Source organism: Apodemus sylvaticus, chromosome 7, assembly GCF_947179515.1.
Source record: "Apodemus sylvaticus chromosome 7, mApoSyl1.1, whole genome shotgun sequence".
NCBI lineage: Eukaryota > Metazoa > Chordata > Mammalia > Rodentia > Muridae > Apodemus > Apodemus sylvaticus.
Genome location: NC_067478.1, coordinates 50,978,099 through 51,003,354, shown reverse-complemented (window position 1 = coordinate 51,003,354; position 25,256 = coordinate 50,978,099). Strand labels below are relative to the sequence as shown.

The 25,256-nt window shown below is 45.9% G+C and overlaps 1 protein-coding gene across 1 annotated transcript in view; it reads left to right on the top strand.

Annotated features, from left to right (window-relative positions):
• Positions 1-866: 866 nt before the first annotated feature.
• The window catches only part of Elovl5 (ELOVL fatty acid elongase 5), a 61,579-nt gene continuing 37,189 nt past the window's right edge, over positions 867-25,256 (top strand). Inside the window, exon 1 of the mRNA XM_052187776.1 lies at positions 867-1,005. The gene's annotated coding sequence lies outside the window, so the exon portion shown is untranslated. The remainder of the gene's footprint in view (positions 1,006-25,256) is intronic.

Sequence of the window (25,256 nt, the reverse complement as noted above, 5' to 3'; positions counted from 1 at the left end):
TAAACATTATCTAACATGTTTATAGCTTGCATATTTGTATTACTATGACAGTCATCTGGATCCTAGAACAATGCTGGTACAGGAAAACATAACTAATAAAAAATCTGTTTCTATATTGAATGACTGGTTGGCTGTGTTGGGTCCATGGCTGTAAAGCAAAGGGGCACAACAAAAGGTTAAATTTCTAGTGTTTGAAATAAGAGTTGTATGATACTCGGACGGAGGCCTTGATTTAATCAAACAGTAGTGAAAACCAGAAAGGCTGTTATGTTTGTGCCTGAGTCCCTTTTAAGTGTTTAAATTTGCCCAGCTGAAAGACATTACAATGCTTCATTACAAGACTGATAATTTCGTAGAGTAGAAATATTAAAACTCCCAGTAGTGTGTGATCAACCTATCCAAGAATTATGGTTACAAAGTTCCTAGTGATTTCTGTTGCTTCAATTTGCTCAACATCAGCCCCACCTAGGTTTCAGACCCTCGCTAAAACCGGGAAAAGGGTCCCCTTTAGAATGGTGGCAAAGCCCGTTAGGTGGGTGGGCACCTGCCAAAAATACCACACCAGACCCTGCCTCCAGCTGCTGGAAAGAGTTCAGGGCACCCAGAACTTCACTGTGGCTATTGCGCAGACTCTGTGTCCCACGCAGGCTTATTAGGAAGAAGCAAGAAAACTGCCCCGAGACACGTGAACCTCGGGAAACCAACCCTGGCCTCCGCCGCGCACCACATCGGGTTCTGGAATTTACAATCACGAAAGTTCTACCGCCCCAGGATTGGCTCCAAGGCCGCATGACATCATAGCGCTTGATCCTGCCTCCGGGCTCGGATTGGCTGGCCGCGCCATTGTGACGTCACGGTCAGCCCACGCCGGGGTTGAAGCTGCCGGGCGCCTTCCTCTTGCATCGCGGCTGCGGCTTGCTCCTGTTCCCGCGCCCGCTTGCACATCCTCCTGCTCGCGCGGTCTTGCTGCCGTCCGCTGCTCTCCGTAGCCGCTCAGGCCAAGAGGTGAGCCCCCTGCTTCAGGAACTTGGCGGATGCCGCGGCACCCGGGTGCGGCCAGGCTGCTGGGGCGGTGAGGTCTGGATTGGGCGGGGGGCGGCAGGCACCGTGGCCCGGGGAGAGCGGGGCGCGGGCCGAGCGGAGCTCCGCCGGGATGGATGCTGTCGCACCTGTTCGTGGGTAGCAGCCACTTTGGCGCACTGACAGGCGCGGAGATCGCAGGGAGGGATGGCGGCGCGCTTGGATCTTCCTCCGAGCTTTCTCTGACCGTAAGGGCTGCCGAGAAGGAGCCCGCGCGGGTCGGTGAGATACCGGGCTTTGGGGCCGCGCGCCGGCCTTTGCCTGCTTTCCTCTCCTTTGCTGCTGCCAGGGACGCCCGCTAGCCCGCAACCACTCCGGCGGGTATCTGCAGCCCTGTCTGCCCCGAGAGGGTGGAGACGCGGGCGCAGAGCTGTGGGTAACGGCCTGGAGTCTGTGAATCTATAAAGTACGCTGCTCGGAGTTTTAAGGAAAGTGCCCTTTATTGTTTTCCTTGCCAGCAAGCCTTCCCCTTCCCCTATCCTTGGGGTGGAGATAGTAACGCCCAGAGAGAGAGAGAGGAGAGTTCTTTTTAGATTATCATGAAGCCCTTCAGCACCTTTTGAACTTAGCGTCCCCGCTCAAGATTATGTTATGCTCATCTCCAGGCGCCTTGATTGCAAATTTAAAGGATGCATTGGATGAATTTTCGTAAGGGGAGGGGGCGATCGAAAGAATGAAATGCGTGACTCATTAGCTGGAGGTTACCGGGAGAGAAGTCTAATAAATTATGGAGAGCGAGCAACCCTCCCCCCCATCCTCGACTGTCTTTCTGTTTTTTGTTTTTTTTTTTAAATGTTAGGGTTCGTGGCAGGAAGTGTTTTGCACAGTTGTACGGGAGGGCCAGTGTTGCCTGTTGGTTTTGTAATTCGTTCCTCTAACCGCTTGGCAGTTATAACCTGTTGGTTTGTACTTGCAAGTCTTTATGCTTTGGCAAAGTCTCAGGCCACAGCATTTGGGTCAGAATCTGCAGCTACAGCTAGCTTTGCAGTAGGTGAATGCGAATGCACACCTTAGATTTCCATTTATAGTTGGGCACAAGTGCATCGGCAGAGTCAGTGCTAGCACTGCCCGGTTTCTCGGTTTCTCTGCGAAAGCTCTGACCTTGAAAGAAATGCTACTTTCCTTTGAGATTTTCTTCTGATGATAACGTCAGTGCCAGGAACCTCTAACGTCGTAGGGCATTCTCCTTTTCTGTTTTCTTTTTTGTCCCTCAGTTTCGAACTGAAGACAGACAGGAATGTTATACTTTCACAGAATGTAGGGTAAACTTAAACATGAATGGGAAACATGGGTTTTTCAAAATGGGTAACTAGTAAGTCCACACACTGTTCCTACCTGACTCAGTCAACCTACTGGGCCCCACGTTACTGATTTATTAGGTGGTTTCAAGAGACTGTAAATGAAAGAACCCAACAGGGGGTCTTCTAAATAGTGTGGCTTGATAAATGTTTCCTTTTCCTTTCCTGGGATTAACAGTGTTTCTCTTGGCCAGAACCTTAGCCTTTGGATGCCTGTTGTTTGCAGAATTCTTACCGAGCACCGCTCTGCTTTAGCCATAATTACCGCTTGTGCTGCTGTTAAGAGGTGAAGTACTCACCTTTGTGCTGTATTTCCAACTTGAAGTATACATCCAGATCAAGGCAAAATTGCTTGCCTTGTTTTCCAGGAACTGCGGCAGGCAGAGTAGAATGTATTTGTTGCTTTTTTCTCTGACACACACTAACCTTCTCAGGTAGGTGTGTGTGTTTGGAAAATATATACATTCTACTTTTGCCTGCCAACTCATAACACCATAGGCCACTTCCCCTTAGTTGCCTGTCTTTTCCTGCATGCGTTCCTGTTCAGATATCATTCACGCCTGCTCCCCGCCCCCCCACTTTGTTTTTCCTGCTGCAGAGTTGAACCCAGAAGTTCACACAATGCTTAGCAAACACTAACACTGGGCTCCTTCAACCCTGTTTCACGAACCAATGATATGATCAGATTTCCTAAGTGTTTCTTTCCACACACCAGGGTCCTCTCGGGAGTCCCATTACCCATCTTTTTGTTACAAAACCTGGAACTAGCAGCTGGCTGGCGGTAGCACCTGCCTTTAATCCCAGCACTCAGGAGGCTGAGGCAGGCAGATCTCTAAGAGTTCAAGGCTAGTGTGGTCTACAGAGCTAGTTCCAGGGCTACACAGAGAAACCCTGTCTCAAATCACCAAACCAAACCAAAAACCTGGAGCTAAGGCCCAGAGCTGTTGACTTTCTGAAAACACACACAACTCTTATCTCCAGCATTCCAGCTTCTCACTACATCCTTCTGTGGTTGGATTGTCTAATCAATACATGTCATTTATGCTATTTGGTAACTTAAAATACTCTAACCATGTGCTTAACCATCTTAAACCATCTAGGATTAGCAATTTGCTGTTTCTCGTCTGCCTGAAATAATGCCCTTTATTTTTCCTATACTTGATTCCTTTGTTTTAAGTCAGGTTCTCATGTAGTCTAGGCTGGCCTCATCTTAAGGGTTTCTGAAGTCAGCCCTGAGCTTCCCATCCTCCTATCTTGAGCACTGGGATAGTAGGTATAGGTTAACACATCTCCTTTGGGCTATGCCTGGCATGGAACCCAGGACTATAGCATGTTAGGCAAGTGGTGTACCAACTGAGCTGTGTCCCCAATCTGCCATCCATTTTTATTGACTTACTTTCTTTCGTATGTGGTAAACGTGTGCATGGGTGGGGTGTTTGGATCCAAAGATGAGTGAAGCAGTTTCTGATTCCAAAGGACTTCTTGATTTGGCATGCATTTGGAGCCCTTTTGTGCATACTTGTTTTATACTTTACACCAAAAGAGAGTGAGTGGTAGATTTCTGGAACATGTGGCACAACTGTCTGTTTGATAGTGCAGCCCCTAATAATACTGAATTGGTCAGGATGCTTTGGATTCATGAAGTGAAACCCAGTTCAAATAAGCCTCACACCTTTGTAATGGCCTTGAAACTAAAACCTTTGCTCATGTTCTCTGCAGACTGCAGTCCTCTGACATACCAGTTATAGATCCCTTAGGCATATTTTGCAAGAGGACTCCTAGCAACTGTCTGGATTCCCCCTTAAGGCGCTTTTCCTTTTGCCTCAGTTCCTTTAGGTGATAACCTGGTATTCATCCCACCGGTGGGTTGACTCTTCGCCTCACCTAACTGGCTGCTCTACCTGCTGTTAGGGAGGGCTTGCGTTAACACCAGCTTGTTGAAAATAAGAGCAAGTTTGGAGCATGAACAAGTGTGGAATCATTGAGCAAGAAGGAAGTGCAGGTGACTGAAGCCGGTAGAGATTACTGAAGTACGACTTTAGTCTGGCCTGGCTGTAATAACAACTAACTTATTAAAGTTGTGGTGTCAGACCGCTAGATCTCTTCCTGAGAACAGACCTCAGACCCTATTAATTGATACCAGAGCATTCTCACTTTATGATAAGATGCCCAGTTTAGATACTTGCCCAAGGTCACAGCTCGTGCAGCCTAGACGTTTCTGGTGCCAGATCCTGTTTTCTTTCCTGAGATGGGCCTGTAACTGAACACTACAAGTAGGTTCCCCCTCCCCCTAAAAGGAGTACATTTAGTGCTGTGCTTAGGAAATTGGAGTCTTGACGGCATATAGGATGGAGGCTCGGAATGTGGAGAGGGCCTGAGAATATGGAGAGGTAACAGTCTGGTTTACCTCACACAGTAATGCATGTGATCTACTGCCAAAGCTCAGCCTCCGGGATGCATGGTTCGAGGAAAGCACACATGTGCTAGCTAGTGTTAACCTTTGAAAAGGCATGGGTGTTTCAGCATTGGTGGGTAGAACTGGCTGCATTGTTCCTTACCTTCACATGCTACCAACATGAGAAACTCACTTTGAGCCCTGGTGTCTGTCTGTCTGCTGCCTGTCTCCCTTTCTCTCCCTTTAAAAATGAAAGGTTAACATTTCTTAGTTTCAGTTTTGCCAAGAATAAACCCTTTGTTTCTGTTTGGCAGTGGATAGAGAATGAAAATTGAGATCTCTTAGGTCTTGGAACCGCAGGATAACTGATGGCAGGCGTGGGGTGGCGGGGGCGTTGCAGTAGTGGAAGCGGACTGCTGCTCTTCTGACCTTTGGAGCTTGGATCTTGCAATGTTCCTCTAGGAGATGTTTCAGCCTAGGGAAGCAACTTGTTACAGAAAGCACATCTGACCAAAAGTGAGTTTCTGTGATAGGACCTCTCTCCCATGCCCTGATTTCAACCTGTAAACGTTATGGTTGCCAAACTTTTGGGTTCCCATTGGCATCTATTTTCCCCATGAGGACATTTTTAGTTGACTTGAGGTCATCCACTTTAAGCATTGTGTGATCCCTGGGTTTAAAACAGTCCTACTTGGTGAGTTTTTAGAAGTTTAAATTCCAGCATAGAGAGATGGTTTTGCTTGGCAAGCCTGAGGACTTATTAGATACTCAGAACCCGTGGCTGGAGGAGGGGTGTGGGTAGGAGCTGGGAGCAGGGGCATCCATTTGTATTCACTAGGAGACAATGGTAGGCAGGCTCCCAGAGGCCCCTGACCATCCAGACTTGACATCTCAGAAAGTTACAGACGGATGAGATGCCCTGTTGTGTCCCAATCCCAAAAGGAATAATGGTATAACATGTCCTCTGGCATCCACCAGCCCTCAGGTGCTCAACCACACAAAGACCAAATTCCTACCCTTCTTGTCCCTATGAAATTCAGTTGTAATTGTATTCAGATAGTAAGGGATACCCTTGTACTCCTTATTGCCTGATAGACTTTAGTGCTTTTGGCATAACATCTTACATTGTTTGAGGTTTAGGGCATAGCATGTTGCTGTTAATTTTTGTTGTAAGATTTTTTTCAGTGTTGATTCTGTCTTGCTTTTTTCTAACTAGAATAAGCATTTTCTTGAAAAACACTTGTGACTGTTAAGTGTATTCTTAGTTACTATATGAGGCTAGAAATGCCCCTCATGCTAGTGATGGTTTCTACTGGCTGATTTTCACCATCGCCATTCCCTTTTCTCCTGGTTGAGAGTTATTTCTTGTTACTGACTTCTAGGAAGCCATCTTGAATGGGCTTCATTGGAATCAGTCTGGGGAATTGGCCTCTCAGGGACATGCTTTGAGTTTCTGAAGCCGGGAGTACTGTTCCCCCTTTTTCTTGGCACGGTAAATGCAGTGACAAAGTGATTGTTATGAATTCTCCTTCCTTAAAGAATATTCTCAGGGTACCAAATTCAGTAATTACTCATTTGTTTCTCTGGGGTTTCAGCAGTATGGTGAGTCCCCAGGGGTAGTGTTCAAGGCACACCTGCTTCTTTGGAGAGGAAACAAATTAATATTTACAGAGGTTACTGAATCCCAGTCAGCTGTTTTGTTAGTTGATTTGCACAATTGAAAATTAGCATTCGTTTCTGACAGAACTGGGGACTGGCTTGGGAATTTAAATGCACTTTAGGATCTGAGATGCATTTAAAAGAACATCTTGCATGAGTCTACGGAAGGAAGGCTCGGATCTGTATTAGAGTCAGTACCTTCCTAGTTAGCAACCACACACCCATGTAGGCTTCCGCACTTACCGAAGTGTGGGCTGTCACAGGTAAGTTACGTCACCTCCCCAAGATCCCAGCTAGTGAGATCTCGAAAATCAAATCGAGATACTAACTGCACCCACTTTGAATGGCATTGGATCCATCAGTGTTATGTGTGAAAGTTAAGTGGGATATTGACTGGTTATTGCAGGAAAGAATTCCCACTGTGAAGGATGCCACTTGAAGCATTGTTTATAACAGCAACAGATTAGAGAATGTCCTACCCCAGAATAAATTGTGCCATAGCTTTGCAAGGGCACAAACCCATTGGTGTGTGCTGAACGGAGCTGGTTTTGTTTTGTTTTTACCATGAGCCACTTGTGGTAAGTGCTCAGCATAAACTAGTTCATTTCCAGCTAGCTCACTGGACCTTATAAGGCAAGAGCCTGAGTTTTACAGAAGAGAAATAGGGGTTAGGAATGTTACCTCCGTGTTCAAAGTTCCCTGAAGAGCCAGGCAAGTGCCGAAGTCTCCTGGGCTTTTGTAGTGCTCTGACCCCTAAGACCCAGGCACCTGCACAGGCAGCCCTGCTTCAGAAGGCACAGGAGGCAAGTGGAGTTCATGTCCATCCTATTCTAGGAGGTTGGTGACAACATAAAGGTTTTCTCGTCCGTAACTAAGTGGAACTTTAGAATAAGTGGACAGGGAATAATAACTCTGATTGGTCAGGGCTTAAGAGGGGGACTTTTCCTTTCTCACCTTACTCTGTTTTTAGATAGTCTGAACTTAGGGCCTGTCCGATTGGGCAGTCAGTGAAGTGCTGGTGGAGCATCTGTGCAGAACACTTGTTAAGGTTGCCCAAGGCCCCCCGATTCTGTTCTTAGTACTATGAAAACAGAAGGTGCAGCTACAGAACTCGGCTGGTTTAAGAAGCCCGTGTTGAGAAGCCTCGCATCTTCCTGTCTGGCCTAGGGGAGCTGGAGTTGCTGTCCTGATGTGGTGGACTTGGCCCTGCTAGGTTTTCTCTTCGAGGTGTGAGGTCTGAGAGGTGTATGCTGCACTAGGTAGGAAAGGCATGCCTGCACTGCTAAGAGCTGCTGTGCTGAGCTGGTGTTTCAGCCGCAGGCACCTGCTGCCCCTTCTGTTCTCTGGGATCCCCCCCACCCCCCTCAGCACTGAATCTTCTTTCTGGGTGAGCGTAGTCACTAGGTTTTCCTGACAGGACTAAGATGACTTGAAAGTACATTTGTTCTTAAAATAAAAATCACTAGTCATATGATGACTTATATATTAGCAAGGAATCTGATAGTAAAACCATCCTGTCCTTGGGCCGCAATCTGTAGAAGAGATGAATACATGAATACTATTATGTTTGCTTTGTAAAAACTACAACATTGCAATAGGCTTTGAAAAATACCCTGCACGTTTTTGGTTGTGGGTGTACTGCAGTCACCTCCACCCACTAGTAATAGTTATAAGATACAGATGTGGAATTTTAACAAAGAAATGTGTTTTCATATTGCATGCTTTAGGTTGCATGGGCTCGAATGGAAACCTTTTAAGTCATTTTCTGTTGAAGGATTGTATAACTCTGTTATGCCTCTCCTCTCTTTTAATTTTAACTTGGACTGTAATACAGCCTTTGTACAATTTGTACAAATTAGCTTGGAGAACATTAGAATTTATTTTGAATATTCAAGTGATCCCATCAGCCATGAGACTGCAATCAGATAGGAATTTTAAGTAGCTACCCAAAGAAGAAAATACTGCTTCAAGGCCTCGTGAATATTCGCCTCCCAGCTCTTTGCACTTGCTGCCCGTTGGGTTAGCTGTTCACAGGGTTAGCTGTTCACAGCGTCGCTGAGGTAGAGCCCAGGCAATCTGAGCCCGGCCTCTAAGGCAGCTGTCCTGTCGGGAAGGAGGCAACTGGGCCTGTCTTGATGGCTTGGCTGCTGTCTTCTGTACAAGTGCATTTCACACAGGAAGATAGTTGCTCTGAATGGGGGGGAGCTTCTCTCTTGAGACTTTATTTTAAAGATGAATTATTTTATTTATTTACATTTCAGATGTTGTCCCTAAGATCTGTTAGGACCTCCATGTCCCTAGACAGACTGTGAGTACTGCAGACAAGCACTAGAGTTTGGAATGGGCTTAGTGACCCCACAGGAGGTTGGCTGTGACTAGAGAACACGGAGCCTTCCATCCTTTCTTCTCCTGCCTCCCTCCCTCGCTCCCTCCCTTCCGTTTTGGTAGTACTAGGAATTGAACCCAGGACCTAAGTCATGTGTGTAAATGCTCTGCCAGTGAGCTACACTCCCGTGTAAGGTAGCTACTATTGTGTTGTTTGTTTGTTTGTTGTTTTTGACACAGAGTCTCATACATAGCCCAGGCTGGCCTGAAAGTCGTCATGTAACTCCCGGGTGCTGAGTTGCAGGCATGGAGGTATTGCACCCTAGCCCAGACCCTTCCTTTTCATTGAGCTGTAGAGCAGAAATTGGACTTCTCGTGGTTTTGAGAAACGGGGCTCCGGACTCTAAGATGGCGGTAAACATCTTGCAGGCACTATCATAGCTCACAGCTGATCTGCTGGTGGAGCGGCAGAGCCATCCCTCACTAATCACTCCTCTCTGCTGTTTATTTCTCGTTCATCTCTGAGCACCGGGCTGCTAACTTCCCTTATCTAAGTCTCTGTGGGCCGTCACCAAGAATTCTGCTATTGTGTTGCGTGGCAGGGAGCATTAGTTTATACCAGTTTGCCTAAGCCATTATTAAGCTAGAAGCAACTTTCACCTCACCATGGTCAATCTGTGTACCCGTTAGTCACCAGGTGTGGTCCACCCAGGCCTGGCCTGGCCCTGTCCACTGCTCGGACGTTCTCAGCACATTTGGTTAGTGACTGCAGCTTCACACTGCCTCCTTTCTGTCTCCCTTGTGGCCTGTTGCCAAAGTGGCTTTCTGGCATGTCGATAGGATCATTTTGGTCCAACCTAAAGGTCTCCTCAGGCCTGTTGTCCTTTGACCCTGTGGCCTTGTGTACCTCTTAATCTGAACCGCTTAAGACTTGTTTTCCCCGAGTTCGCTCACTCCGGCTCTGAGCCACGTTTTTATTTGGATAGCTTCCTCATTGATGTGTGTCTATTCCCACTATTTAAAAAGCTAAGCAAAAGGCTAACTGAAAAGCCAAGGCAAACCTCACCTTCTCCTTGATTCTTCTGGCTGAATTGTGTGTTCTGATTCCTTGGCTGTGTGGCCTGGCATGCTAACCTCTGTGTCTCAGTTTTCTCTTACAAAACTGAGAATGACCAGTGTTTCTCTTCTCACAGTGTCTCAGGATCCTTCTGGGAAAGGCTTTCTCTGTTTCAGAACCTGTGCTATCCGGCTGTAGTGTAGGTATCTGGCAAATAGACACATAAACAGCTCTCCAAAGTGTCCTTCGGACGTGTGCTCTAGTCTGCACATGGCTGTGTGAAGCTGGTGGGACCCCTGAGAACCCTGAGCTATATGTGATACTTGACAGATGAGGAGCCCACCTGATGAGGGAGCTGGGCCTCGTCTCCAGGCTAAACGACTAGAACATCAGCAGCTCCGACCATACGCTCAACATTCGTCCCACCCACCACCATGGGTGATGAGTGCTATTTTAAAGGTGTTGTTTATTTGCATATCACATTGTAAGTTTCAGGGTTGAATGTGCCTGCAATAGAACAGTCTGACGCTACTATCCCCAAAGAAGTAATAAAGTCAAGCTGTTGTGTAAGTACTGAAGGTGTCCGTTATTAAAATAATAACTACTTGCCACCTTTTGGAACCTTATTTTGGTGTGCACCATGTCCAGGTAAGAGTGGGCAGAGCTGGGTTAAGTAGCCACAAGACTACCTGATGCATCAATTGTGCACATTCACTCACTGTAGAGCACGGTGCTACCCTCTGAGGAACATGGTGCACATTCCGAATCCCAGCACTGGGAGGCTGAGGAAGGTGGAGCTACTGAGTTGGAGGCCAGCCTGGTTTACAGAGTGAATTGTAGGCCAGCCAGATTCTGATGAAGGATATTGACAGAGTAAACACCTTAACTTAGTGTTGAGGCCTGTGGTAGGATCGTGTAGAGTGCTAGGGGACAGTCGTGGAGACTGGAAAGCCAGGAGGAAGCAGGAAGCAGTCTGGGAAAAAGAGGAAATAGTCATGCTGTTGGGAATAGTACGTGAAGAAGGAGACTCAGGAAACCGGTGAGGAGGAGGCTACCAGCGTGGGCCCTAGGGCTACTCCGAGGAGTCTGGACATTTTTCTGGTTTTGAGCAGTAACTAACGGTGCAAGATGGAAGGCCGAGCAGCTCCGTTTGAGAGGGACTGTGTAGGGACATGAGGCATGGTGATAGCTTCAGTCAGACGGTGGCTTTGGTAGAAGCAGATAAGTCTTATCAATCAATAGACTTTGGGGACTGGGGAGCAATTTAGAAATAATTTGACCTGTTATATCTCTGTGGGGTTTGCAGAGAAATTCAAGTACTTTCTCTACAATACAAGAATATGAGAAACTTTCTCTAAACCTTGTTATGTCTCTGTCTGATGTGCTATTTTCAGAGTCTAGGGCATTGTGGACATTGGTATTTTAATTTTATTTTTCTTTTGAGCTTTTCGTATATGTATGTGGTATGTTTTGATCTTCCAGAGCACCCTCATTACACTCTGAGTCCACTTACTGCCCGTAGGATGAACATGGAATTAGGGCCATCCACTGGGTGGGTTCCTCGTCAGGGGCCACATCTCTGAAAACTGACTTTCCCTTCCCAGCAGCCATCCACTGCAGTCGCTAGGCGTTGGGCCTCAGGGTCCCCTTCTACTCACGCTGGAATGCTGACTGGCTTGATCTTGTACTGCAGCCGCAGCCCTGAGTTCATGAGCACAATGGCCTCATGTCAGGGAAACACCTTTTTACAGTAACCCAACCTCAGACTCTCAGAATTGTTGCTTGTTTCTTCACCTGCCATGCTTGCTGTGCCTGAGGGAGGGGTGCTTCAGATGTTCTCTTTAGGGCCCAGCAGAGTACAGACACTTACTCCCTGTTCTTTGATCAGTTGTGGGACTCTGTTTAACGTCCTCTCTTTACAAAAAGAGACTTCTCCAATGAGGGCTGGGACTGCATTAATCCTAGTTGACCAAAAGTAGTGATACCAGCTGCTGGAGCAGAGTCTCGGGCTATTTTGTTTAAAAATAGATTATTATTATTATTATTATTTTCTATTTGTTGAGAAAGGGGCGCAGGGAGGGTTTTATGGCTTGGTCTCAGGTTGTCACTATTCTTTGGCACTCACTTGTTTTTGAAATTGGGTCTCTCTCTGTAGCCCAGGCTGGCCTGGGATTTGTAGGAGTGAGTCACCACATACAGCTTCTGTGGCTAAAGAAGTGGACTTGTTTCTGGCCTGGAGAGTTAGACGTAGGAGGTGGGTGGCTTTTGAGCTGAATCTTAGGAGCTGAGATTAGTTTAGAGAGAAGAGTGGTGAGGGCCTGCTGTGTGGAGGACGTGCTGTGTGGAGCAGTGTGTGAGCCCTTAGTTGTATGATGTGAGTGAAACTGGGTACCTCCGGGAAGTATAAGTTGTACTCAGAAACCCTGAAGAGCTGTAACAGCTCCAGCTGTAAGCAGCTTCAGTGTTTTTGCAGAGTTGATTGATTTGATTATGTAATCATCAGTATTGAGGATTCTGCTTTGCATAAATATGTGGTACAAAATGGCAGAAGTTAATTTTGGACCACTTTGGAAATCTGTCCTAATCCGAAGCTAAAATTCATTCAGCGATTTTGTTTTGGTTGGTTGGTTTTGCTGTATTTTCAATGATATCCAAGCTTGCAGCTTCAGCAGCAGTTTTTAAAATTGAATACACTTAAACCATAGAATTTTAAAATATACTACTTAGGTCCTTACATGTGGAAGAATGTCAGTAGAAAAATATTAAATGTCTTTGTTTTCCATAAGTAAACTATTATGTTTCTCCGAGGGCAGAAGACTACAGCAGAAATGCAGTCTGTAGCGTTCAGCAGTGCTGAATCTGATCTCTGAGGGGTTTCAGTCGGCATTGGTTGGTATTGTAAGGCATGCTGGCATGGGCAGTGCCTCGTTTATTCGTATGTGAAGTGTCATGGGGCAAGGGGCAGGGGCTCAGGCAGAAGCGCCTTGGGTTCATTACACGTTTGATGTGGAATTATTTTTTGGTCACTGCATTGAGAAACCTTCTACTGTTGTCAGCTTTTTTCATGATTCTGTGTGACCTATGGTTTAAGAAGGTGGATCATAGGAAAACCAAGTCTACTTGGTATATGTCAGATACTTGAGATGCAGTTAGCAAGAGACGTGTGGGGCAGTTGCCATTGTTGTGTGACTTGTAGTTTCACAGTAAATGTTTATAGAATAACTCATTGCATATTGGGATAGCTATCCCTCCCTTTCTTCCTATTATTTTTAGCCTAAATTATTTTTTGTTGTAATTTATAGTACAGTGTCCCCCTCCCAAGTCTTTGAACCAATGTTTTATTGATTCCTCATTAAAACCAAGACTTTGGGCCAGGGTAAACTAAAAGCAAAAACAGTATCAAGCCCATCATGTTAACATCTTTTTGAGATTTCAGTGATGATTGCTTTCAGACACATTTGAAGACTTTACCAAGCCTGGTCGTGGCAGGCGCACAGCAGCGCCCTACTGACTCAGCTAGAAAGCTGGGCCTTGTCTGCCTCTTGCAGCGGCTCAGCCTCTGGCTCTCCAGGGAGTAGAGGCTGGAGCCTCTGGGTTGGGTTTCGCTGAGTGCTCAGTAGCTTGACCTGTTCAGTCCTGAGACAGCTTCACCCCTCTGTCAGCCTGTCCGATTCTCCATTGTCCATGACTCTCGAAGGCCGGAAGCATGCATCCGCTGAAGGGCTGTACCCTGGATGAGCGCCAATCTTTGTTCTTGGGTTCCACCACGCTGGTTTCCCCCCATCCATCTTTCCAGTCTTGAGCTCAGTTTGTTATCTAGGGGAATGCGTTCACTGGCCCATCTATGTTAAGGGCCTTAGCTTTTCTCCCTGGGGTGGGGGTGGGGGTGGTGGAGGGAGTCTTCCTCCCTCTCTCCTTGTTTCCTTTCCTCCTACCCTGCAAGGTCTCACTATGTAACCTTGGTGGCTTTCCTGGAACTCTAGACCAGGCTGGCCTTGAACTCACAGAGATCTCCTTGCCCAAGTCTCCCAGCTGCTGGGTGGGATTAATGGTGAACACAACCATGCCTGAGTCTCTCACTCTTTACAATTGCTCCCCTTCTATTTTGAGTCAGCCTTGGACTCTTACTTCCTGGTGACTCTGTTGGTTATGCCTTCAGCCCATGCCTGAAACAGTCTTCCCCAGTTCTGCTGCTATCCAGCCCACCTAAGATCTCAGTGTAGGATGCCACTTCTCCAGGAAGCCTCCCCCAGTCTCCTGAACATGACGCTCTCAATCAAACAGACTAGTATTGTGTTAGCTCATCATATTGACATCAGGTCCCACAAGAGCAGAGCTGTCCCTACCACATGGCAGCAGACCTCTGACCTCAAAACACTTCCTCTTCCCTCTGTCTCATAAGCCAGCATCCTCACTACCATCTAGAACAGTGGTTTGCCCCTTTCCAAATGCTGTGACCCTTTAATACAGTTCCTCAGATTGTGGTGACTCCAAACCAAAAATTTTTTTCCTTGCAACTTTATAACTAATTCTGTTACTATTATGAATTGTAATGTAAATATCTGATGTGCAGGACATCTGATATTTGACACCTCCCACCCCATAGAGGTCACCACCCACAGGCTGAGGATCACTGATCTAGATCCTGCCTTCTTACACTACCTCTAGAATAGAGCTAGAGAGAAACTGCCTCTTCCTTTCATGGGGATGAGAAGTCACTAGAAGAAATAAGATTACAGCCTAGCATTTGTGGTGAACGACCTGTCTGTAGACAACATTACTGATGTTCTTGGGCCTTTTAGTCAGTGGTTTTGCAGGCTGCGTGGCTTTGTCTGTAGTCTGAAATCCAATGCTGGCTTCACACCCTGTCCATCAGTGATGGTTTTTGCTCATGCTTGTTCCTATCAAATGATGTAAGAAAATGTGACGTTGCTGGTGAAGGAGCTGCCCTGTTCTGTTTCGGGTACTACCCTGCGTGTCTCTGCCCTCTTCCCCCATCCAGAGGCTCCTGGGTCCCTTGCAGGGTTTCACTGCTGACCCTGTACATGCACATCTGCCTTTCTCAGTCACCCTGCCCATCTCCGTTCCCTGAAGGGCCTAGGCCCTGTTCTGTGGCAGCTTCCCTAAGCCTGCAGCAGGAGCTGCGCAGCCTGCCTTTGTAGTCAGCCCCCAACAGGAAGGCCCTGGTCCTGCGGCCCTTCCCTTTTGAGCCTGTAAATGCAGCTGCTGCAGTAGGCCTGCCAAGGCCACTGGGGTCAGAGGCAAAAGCCTGTGTTGCTTAGATACCAGGCCACATCTGCGGCCTTGCTTCTGCTAACAGTACTTCTAATTTTAATAGGAGAGTAAGTAAGTGCAATTTAATCTGTAAGTTCAAGTAAAGATGGTGGTTCTGTGGCTTTTTGCTTTTTGTTGTTGTTGTTGTTGTTCTGGTTGATGCAGGGTTTTCCCAGAAGCCACTCTGACACTGGTGGTCCCTTTCCTTCCTGAGGAGCTCAAGGTCACATGTCCTGCCCTCTGGGTTGGGCATCTCACCTTCCCAGTGAGTCAGGGAGGGAAGAAATCAGCTTGTCCTAGAAGGGAGGTGGATGCTGCTTGTAATGTTTTCACGTTTTTAAGTTTCTGGTTTCTAAATCCCGTTGTTTTTCATAATTAAATTGATGTAGTAGTTAAAACCAGTGTTTCCCAAGGAATAGGCGTGCACACTGTGGAGTGTTTTGGCATTAGAACTTATTTCATCGGGCACCATGCTGCCTTCCTACCTGTCTGGAGATGGTATTAATAAAGTAGTTCCACGTGCCACCATGGAAATCACTTTATTTACCATCATCTCTGCTTCTCTTTCATCTCCAGTAAGGGAAACAGGATTGAAATGAGAGCCAATCTCTTAGGTGATGAGCCAAAATTTCTGTTCTGTCTTTGCCTTTTGGTTTGCTTAAATATAATTTCTGTGTTGCAGACAGTGGGCTATCATTTACAGTGATCAGTACCCCGTGAGACAGAGCCCCCCACCCCCCAGCCATGCTGCAAGCTTGCACTGAGCCCAGCCAGGCTGGGCTAGGATGCAGGAAGGCCTGCTCTTCACTGCTGGTATGCAGCTGTGTTGTTCTGTATGAACTGTCAAGAGTTTGTTTTTCTCTCTTCAGATCATTTTTCTCCCTTAGTAGGATCGTGTACCTGGCTCACAGACATCACTCTATAATGTTTTTCAAACTAAGAAAGCAAAGAGAAAATGTTTCGTGTTTGAAAAACCCACAGATGTCTGTTCTATGGCTGTGCCCTGGTAGAAACCTTCTGAGCTCTTATTCATAGCACAAGGGATGTGCTGAGCCCAGCACAGCAGGGAGTGTGTGCACTCAGATGCACGGTGTTTTGCTCTCCTGACACCATAGTAGTCTTACAAAGGAATACATTCCCAAACCGTGAGCAGCATGCCCTGGGACATGAAATGTCACTTGCACATTCGTGTTTAGGGGAGAACATGTGACATGCTCTGCCTTGCCTTTCTGTTCACTCCTGCTTTCTTCCTTCTCCCCCTCCCTCCACTCCCTTCCTCATCCCATCTCTCTTCCTTCTCTCCCTCTCCCCTACATTCCCTCTCTTTTGTCTCCGTGTGTGTGTGTGTGTGTGTGTGTGTGTGTGTGTGTGTCTTTAAGTTAGCATACAAAGTAATGAGTTGTAATAAAGCATCTTCTTTCTTTTTTGTTTTTCTAAGACAGTATTTCCACGTGGAGCTTTAGCTATTTTGGAACTAGCTCTGTAGACCCGGCTGGACTCAAGGCCAGAGACCCACCCGCCTCCGCCTCCGCCTCCGCCTCCTGAGTGCTGGGACTAATGGTGTGAACCACCATGCCTGGCAATAAAGCATTTTCTTAAGTGTGTGTTACTGCACTGTGTGTCCTCTGAATGTGCTCCTTCTGTAGTAAGAGTGCATTAGCAGGCTGGAGAGATGGCTCAGTGGGGAAGAGCACCGATTGCTCTTCTGAAGGTCCTGAGTTCAAGTCCCAGCAACCACATGGTAGCTCACAACCATCCATAATGAGATCTGATGCCCTCTTCTGGGGTGTCTAAAGATAGCTACAGTGTACTTACATATAATAAATCTTTTAAAAAAAAAAGTGCATTAGCTAATGCAACTTAGCTCAAGGAACTAACTGTCTAAGAGTGTCCTAACCCACCGGAGATAGTGGTGTTTTGACTACATAGAACTTTCACATTTTATGCCTACACAGTAATGCGAAAATCAGCTTGATATTGTTTAATTGATAGTGTTGAATTTGTCTTAGTTCTCTATATGTGGCTTGAGTCAGCAGGGAAGTGGTGATGTGACTGTCTCACAAGTACCTTTAATTACAACATATTTAAGTTTGATTATTGCTAGCTTTATTTCAAAATGATTAGTTCAGGAAAATTTTTTTTTTAAAGATTTATTTATTATATGTAAGTACACTGTAGCTGTCTTCAGACACACCAGAAGAGGGCATCAGATCTCTTTAAGGATGGTTGTGAGCCACCATGTGGGTGCTGGGATTTGAACTCATAACCTTTGGAAGAGCAGTCGGTGCTCTTACCCACTGAGCCATCTCTCCAGCCCCTAGTTCAGGAAATTTAAGGTATTTGAGTGTTCAGTTTTTAAACTTTGTGCACTTTTGCCTACTGAAATCAGGTGTTAAAGAATTCTTGGGGCTTAAAAGATGGCTGAGCAGTTACAGTCACACACTGTTTCTGCAGGGGACTAGAGTTAGTTTCCTAGCATCTGTGTCATGCAGCTCCAACCACCTCAAGGGCAGCTCACTCTCTTTTTGAGATTTCTTTATTTGGGGGAGGGGTAATAGTGGTGGATATTTAAGTTTAAATTTTTTTTGTTTTTGTTTTTTGGATTTGTTTATTTTTTGTTGTTGTTTTGTTTTGTTCCCCCATTCCACCCCCACCCCCACCCCCCCCAGACAGGGTTTCTCTGTATAGCCCAGGCTGTCCTGGAACTCACTCTGTAGACCAGGCTGGCCTCGAACTCAGAAATCCTCCTGCCTCTGCCTCTGCCTCCCAAGTGCTGGGATTACAGGCGTGTGCCACTACTGCCTGGCATATTTAAGTTTAAAAACTAAATTTTCAATATCATTTGGAAATAAAACCTTGGCAAAGGAATATCAGCATAGCTCCTAATACAACAATTGTTAAGCATTTTGTTTCATTTACATAATAATTCAATAATAAAATAAAAATTATTGAGCCTCAGCTTTAGCTTGTGCAGATTATATCTATTGATGTTTAACCTGTCAGAAATTAATTGTAAATGACTTTAAAATGGAATTTTAAAATATTTCTTTTGTTTATTTATTTTAAATGGAATTTAAAATATTTTTCTCATTGCCTGACAGCATAAACAATCTCTTCACGGAAAATGTGCTTTATAAAACAGCAGAAAATTAATGCACACTAGAATACTTGTTTTTGCCTCCCTCCTTCCCCCCCTCTCTGACTTACAAATAATGAACCTAAAAAGAACCCTCATTTGGGGGTTGGAGGGATGGCTCAGCAGTTTGTCTCTTACACGCCTCCCTTAATAAAGGATGCCTGGGTCCTCTCAATCTGCGTCATTCAGTAGGTTCAGATCTTACCGTGTAGTCTCTGGTGAGAGGGGGCCGGGAAAGTAACCTTTTAGGATCATGAAAATAATTTTTTTCTTGCTGAAAAGGGTCCAGAGGCTGGGGTGACGACTGCATGCTGAGAACCCTTGTTCAAAAGCTCCTCCGCATTGCATTCTTAAAGAGGATCTTTCGACTTAACTATTAAACGACTGTTTTTCATTCCTGCTTTTAGCAGCTCTAACTCCCTTTCCCTCCGTTTAAGATCCGTGGTGTGCACCGCAGGGTATGTGTGCACCTCTGCACGGTTGACCTCCCTCGGGTGGACAGCAACTGCGCACTTGATCACATGACCGTGCCTGTAGCCTACCCTACTTAGGTAGGGCACGGTTTACTGTTCATGTGTTCCAGTACCGTGCTGTATTGTAGAACTGTGGTAGGAAAAATATTACATGTCTGAGCAGAAAGGGGCAAGTAAGATGAAGGTCATGATGCCCGTGTAATGGGGCACGGAGGTGGGTGGGTCTCTTCTGTCTGAGGCCAGCCAGAGTTAGAGAAACCCTGTCTAAAAAAACAAACAAGATTAATGTCTTTGTAGCACTAATAGTTTTTTTTTTTAAATACTCATCTTTTTATTTTTGAATTTATCCCTTCCCATGGAATATCTTTGCTTTATAATCTTTGGACCTTAAGGTTGGCTGGAAATCACTCAATCTCATTTCTATTCTGGCTTGGTGGCATCTGCTGTTGATGCTGGAGAGCAAGGACCTTTGTTTCAATCCTAAACTGCTGCAGCTCACCCCTTCTTCATCTTGCTTTCTGTAACTGTTTAACCCTTAATTCCCTGGAAGACAAGTCTGGCCAGTCTGCCTGGTTCTGTGCTGAGTCCGCTCCAGGGCACCGAGCTACTCTTTCTAGTTACTAGCATCTCTTTTGGTTATGTAATCACCAGCTCCATGTTGGCACCAGCTCCATGTTGGCACCAAGACTTGGGGAGTAACTAGTGTAACTGAGGAACTGAATGAAGTTTTGCTTTTACTTTTAATGATTTTTTTTTATTTTTTATTTTTGACATAGAGATCGGCCTGTCTTTGATGTAACAGACTTTTCCTGGAGAAAAACTTTTCTCCTCCTCCTCTTCCTTCCTCCTCCTCCTCTTTCTCCCCTCTTCCTTTCCTCCCTCCCTTCCTTTCTCCCTCCATCCCTAGCACCCCCCCCCCAACACACACACACACACACACACACAAAGAAATCTACTACTCATCCTAGTTAGGGAGGCCAGAATAGACCAAAGTACAGTTATCACCAAAGTCCAACTTGGCGAACCAGTAAGTTTTACTGTGATTACTTACAGGGGCAGAAGAGCTAACAGACAAAACTAGGAATGTGGAACACACTGCACAGTCTGTAGCTTAACCAGTTGAGTGTCCTTTCTAGGTGACTCACTTATCTCTGCTTATTCAAAGTGGTTGGGCTTGTCTTAAAGTCTCTTTTGGAACTTGGCTCCTGAGAGTGGTCACTGCTTCTTGGACAGGAAAACATTTAATGAATCCTGTCAGTTTCAGGGACCTCCTGCAGTGGATTGGAGTTATTTTCTGTCTTAAGCTTTCTTGTAGGAGGGAATGTTTCAATAGCAAGGAAATTGCTACTGTATAACACTCCTCCTTAGGCACCCCTCCCCTGTGCCAGCCAAGCCTGTTTTGTTGTTGTGGTTGTTTTTGTTTTTTTTTAATGAATTTTAGTAGTTAAAGGGTATCTGATTATTTTCTAAAGTTTTAATTAACAATTACTGTACATATTTAGAGAGTATAAATGGCATTGAGATCCTTCAAACTCTTCTAGTTACTTTAAAATATAAACTGTTGTAAATTACAGCTATTTGGCTGTGCTACAGAACACTGGAAGCTATTCTCCCCACCTGACTATTCTTTCATACCTAGTATATGACCTGTTTCTATCCCCTTGCTGCTACCTGATGGGCTTTGGGGTTGACCTGATGAGAGTACTAGGGAATGAAAATAGGGAATAAAGGGACAGACAGACAGATACACACATACACACACAATCTGGGGTCAGATAGGACAAACATTCTGATGGAGAACATCGTCTGTCCTGAAACTTAGCAGGTCTCTGGAGGAGGGTAAGTCACAGGCTGCTGTCATCCCAGAGGCCTGTGGTTCATGAGCTTTGTCACACTGTCAAAATGATTGATACTAGGATCAATAGTGTATCCATAGGAGTTCATCCCCACCCCACCTACTACCTTGCTACCTTTCTTTTTCTATGAAATGAACACTTAAACTCCCACGCGTGAAAACACTAAGTAGCTGTCTTCTTGCTGTGCTGACTTGGGTATGTGTCCTGACTTGTTTATGTGTGCCTGGCTTGTTTATGTGCCCCAATCCACTTTCTTCTCCATCTTGGCTCTTGCTTGTGTGTATGCCTGTGTCTTAACTGAGGGAGCAGCCTAGGCCATCTACACATAGAGTGTAAATGCTCCCTGACTGGCTGAATCCTCCATCTTTGGCATCATTATCTTGATACCCTTGGAGATTCGCCTGGGACGAGACCTGCTGGCCTCTGTGGTGGTTCTTCGTTTGGATTTTTGAGGAACTCTTTCCTTGCAGTTTCCTGTCAGTCGCAGTGTTATCTACACTCCTAGCAGGAATGTTTTTTGCACCCTGCCCCCCCACTGTACACACTAGTGTTTGCTTTTATCTTTTCAATCATAGCCGTTCTCATTGGCAGGTGGTGACGTCTCAGTTTCCTTGGTGACACCAAGTATTTTTCATGTATTTCTTTGCCACTTCCTTTTGAGAAATGTCTCGTCAGATTGTTTGCCACTTTTTGAAAAAAGGGTTAATACAGATAAGGAGTATTTCCCAAGTGCGTGCTGTGCTTGCACTGGGGCCTTGCCATTCGGTTTCATCCCATGGTTGTGTGTTGAAGTGAATGTTGCCGCTTTTCAACATTGAGAAATCTTGCTTTGCTTTCACTGTTGAGTGATTGAGTTCGGAGCAGTCTCTTGTGAAGTGTTTGCTTCAGTTTGGCTGGTTGTCCCTGACAACGGCTCTCGTGCTGCACCCCTGTCTCGTTTCTGATCTCCGTTTCCTGAAGGCTTACCCCTGCTCGTGCATCTGTCCATGCAGGTGTGTTTTACTGTTAGGTTTGCTTCATGGCTGAGAATGAAACTGGAGAGACAGAAATGAAAAGCAAGTCTGGCGATGTACATTGCAAGGGAGCTTTGTGGACACACAGTTTAGGGGCTGAGTTTTCAGGGTGGGTAGGAGCAACCGAGTCTTTGCAGAGAGGCAGTAAACGTAACGTGGGAAATGGGATATGGATGGATTCTCAGAAGGAGAAGAATACAGACGAAAGTAGAGGATGAAAAGGCACCTTATAGAGCTATTTTTTAGTGATCCCACACTGATACTCTGCAGAGGAAGGAACGCTGTGTGTCGACGAGACCCCATACTTGGGAGTTATTGCTGCACTATCTGTAAAAGCCAGGAAGTGGACCAACCGACCTGTCTGCCCTCTGAGTTGAATCAAGAAAATAGGATACACACATGCAGTGTAGTTCTATTTAGCCTCGTTGTAACATGGATAGAGTTGGAGAGCAGTACGCTAGGGGGGTGATCCAGGGCTAGGAAAGGGGGGGGAGGGACATGGAGACAATGTTCGCAGGTGCGGTAAGGGCGAAGGGATAACTTGTCATGTTCTGTAGCACAGAGCAGCCAGGGCTGACAGCAGTGACGCATGTAGCATAGCCAAGAGAGACCATTTTTGGATGTTCTTAGTGTGAAGCAGTGCTATGTCTGAATGATGTGTATGGTTACCATGACAATCATCACATGTTGTATATATGTGCAGACTGTCACACTGTGCCTTGGTTTTTGGTTTTATTGTTGTTGGTTTTGGTTTTTCAAGACAGGGTTTTTCTGTGTAGCCCTGGCTGTCCTGGAACTCACTCTGTAGACTAGGCTGGGCCTCGAACTCAGAAATCTGCCTGCCTCTGCCTCCCACGTACTGGGATTAGAGTCGTGTACCACCACTGCCCGGCTACACAGGGTTTTTCTGTGTAGCCCTGGCTGTCCTGGAACTCACTCTGTAGACTAGGCTGGGCCTCGAACTCAGAAATCTGCCTGCCTCTGCCTCCCACGTACTGGGATTAGAGTCGTGCATCACCACTGCCCAGCTCACGCTGTACCTTGTAAGTGTATAGTTTTTCTGTAAGTTAAAAATAAAAAGGTTTTTTTTTAAAAAGATTTATGTATATTATGTATATGAGTGCACTATTGATATCTTCAGACACACCAGAAGAAGGCATCAGACCCCATTACAGATGGTTGTGAGCCACCATGTTTCTGGGACTTGACCTCAGGACCTCTGGAAGAGTGGTCAGGGTTCTTAATCTCTGCATCATCTCTCCAGCCCCAAAATGTCTTAAAATAGACAGTGAGTGGAGAAGGGTGAATTTCTACTGGTTCACACAGTACACAACTGATGGTTTTAAAGTTTTAGCACAGTGGGGCTGCTGTGTCCTCAGTGTCCCACAGACACTGCTGTCTTATTGCAAAGCATTCCTTGTTCCCAGAGGAGACCCTGTGCCTCAGCTCTTCCCGGTCTCCACACCTCGCTTCTCCGTGCGGCCCTGCTGACCTTCCGTACGGCACATGGACAGTGTCTGTGGCTCGTCTGCTGTGTTGTGCCAGAGTCATGTTTGAAGATAGAGTGCTATTCATTTGGATACTGAGTTTGGCAGAAATATGGTTCTGGTAGTTATTTTTCCTGGGAGTCAGGCTCCATGGGTCTGGCGGCAGGAGTGTTCCTGGAGTAGCTTGCTGGGACCCAGCCTGCCTGGAAAAGCAAAGTTTGGTGGGCGGGGCCAAAGATGTGGGTCTTGTGGAGATGATTCCCAAAGCAGACTGGATCCCAGGAGAGCTCGGGGAGCAGTGCTGACTAGGAACTTGTGGTTAAATACAGAGGGGCATCCAGTTTCAGGATGGATAGTGGGATCCTGAGTTAGAGTGTCTGTGGCATCATAAGTTCAGCTAAATGGATCACCCCAACTTCTGGCACAGTACACAGATGAGCTTTATAAGCCAGCAGATGAGGTTTGAGTGGCAGTTAGGAGCTGGACAGCCAGAGTTGCATCTGTTTTCCACCCGGTACAGGCTCTGCAGTTTCTAATGTGTGAGTCTCTGCTTCTGTAAATAAGAAAAATAACCCTTTATAGGATTATCGAGAAGATTAAATTGAATAGTTTGTGTGGTATGGGGCTTGCTCCTACGTGTTCAGCGGTAGCTACTGTGGGATTATTATTGGTGTGTTGATGTTATTGATGGTCCCATCTCAGAGCCAGCATCACCAAAGGAAGAGCGTTCAGGCTTCATAATGAAATCCTTTTAACTCGTTAGCGAAGCATTGCAGTCCATAGTGATGTGGTAGGTGTTTGATGCTAGGACACCTTAGGCCAGAGTTAATGCCACCTCATCCTATTAAACCCAGAACAGTGTCCCTCCCTACTTGTAGACAGTTGGCAACAGTTCCCTGTCAGAGGGCCACTTGTCACCATGAGGCCATTATGACCCAGGAAGAAGTTAGTTATAAATTGAAACCGTTGTGTCCCAAGGCACTTATTACACTATGTGTAGCCGGCAGAGTACACTCAGGGTGTGTCCTGACATGGGTATAAAGTTTCTCTGTGATCAAGTCAGAATATTTTCCTGTTCATTGGCACCCGCAAAGGATCAGGAAATCAAGCTGTTTTCTGTTGCTTTAGCTCCTCTGATAACTAAGGACATAAGCAGAACATGGCAGATTCAGTGGTTGGTCACCTGCAGGATGCTGTGTACACAGTTAGGAAGCCAACCAGGAGAGTGGCATCCTCTTAAACACAGAACACACTTGACTTAAAAGACCTGGGACATGATTCCTCTCTTTGAAGATCTTCTAAAAGTCAATAGTCCACATTTCAAAAGTCAGATGACCAAAGAGTATTATAATACACCTTTATATAAAGGAGATATTGTGAGTATTAAAGAAAAAAATAATATGGGGATTTAGAAATGCTCAGTTGTTAAGAGACTTCATTGCTCTTCCAAGGCCCCAGGCTCAGTTCTCATAGTCCACACCAGGTGCATCACAATTCCCTCTAGCTCCAGTCTGGGGATCTCCTGTCTCGGATCTCCGTGGACACATACACTCACATGTAATTGCCCACACATAAGCACACACACATACTTATAAATAAAAATAAAATACATCTTTAAAAAAAAAAGAAAGCACTCGGTGTGATGGAGCACACATTTAATCCCAGAACTCCAGAGACAGACAGACAGATCTCGGAGTTCTGGGCCAGCTTGGTCTGCATAGTGAGTTCCAGGCCAGTCAGAGGTACAGAGTGAGTCTGTCTCAATACACAAAAACAACAAAAAAGAAATACAAAAAGGTCTGGACATTCTGTCCTCCAGCGCTATGCAGGAGAAATGGTTTGCTGAGCCATTTTGTCTTGGGTATTGGTTACGGCAGCCCAGGCTAGCTGCAGCTGATCCCCAGATGGAGGGACTCCATTAGATTGCTCGTGTGTGTGTGTGTGTGTGTGTGTGTGTGTGTGTGTGTGTCAGTGTGTGTCAGAAGTCACGGGAGGAAGTGACAAGCTCTTTTAGACTGCTGCTGTGTTTTAACAGGTTCGGCTCTCCAGCTTTTGTGCATAAGGAAATATGTGATAGCTTTTCCAAATCAGGTAGGATATTATGTACCATTTCATTTCTGTCACCTGCTAGGTTGTGTGTGTGTGTGTGTGTTTCTATCTGTACTGTGTTGGACTTTGTGAGTTTCTACTGAGCATGAGTATT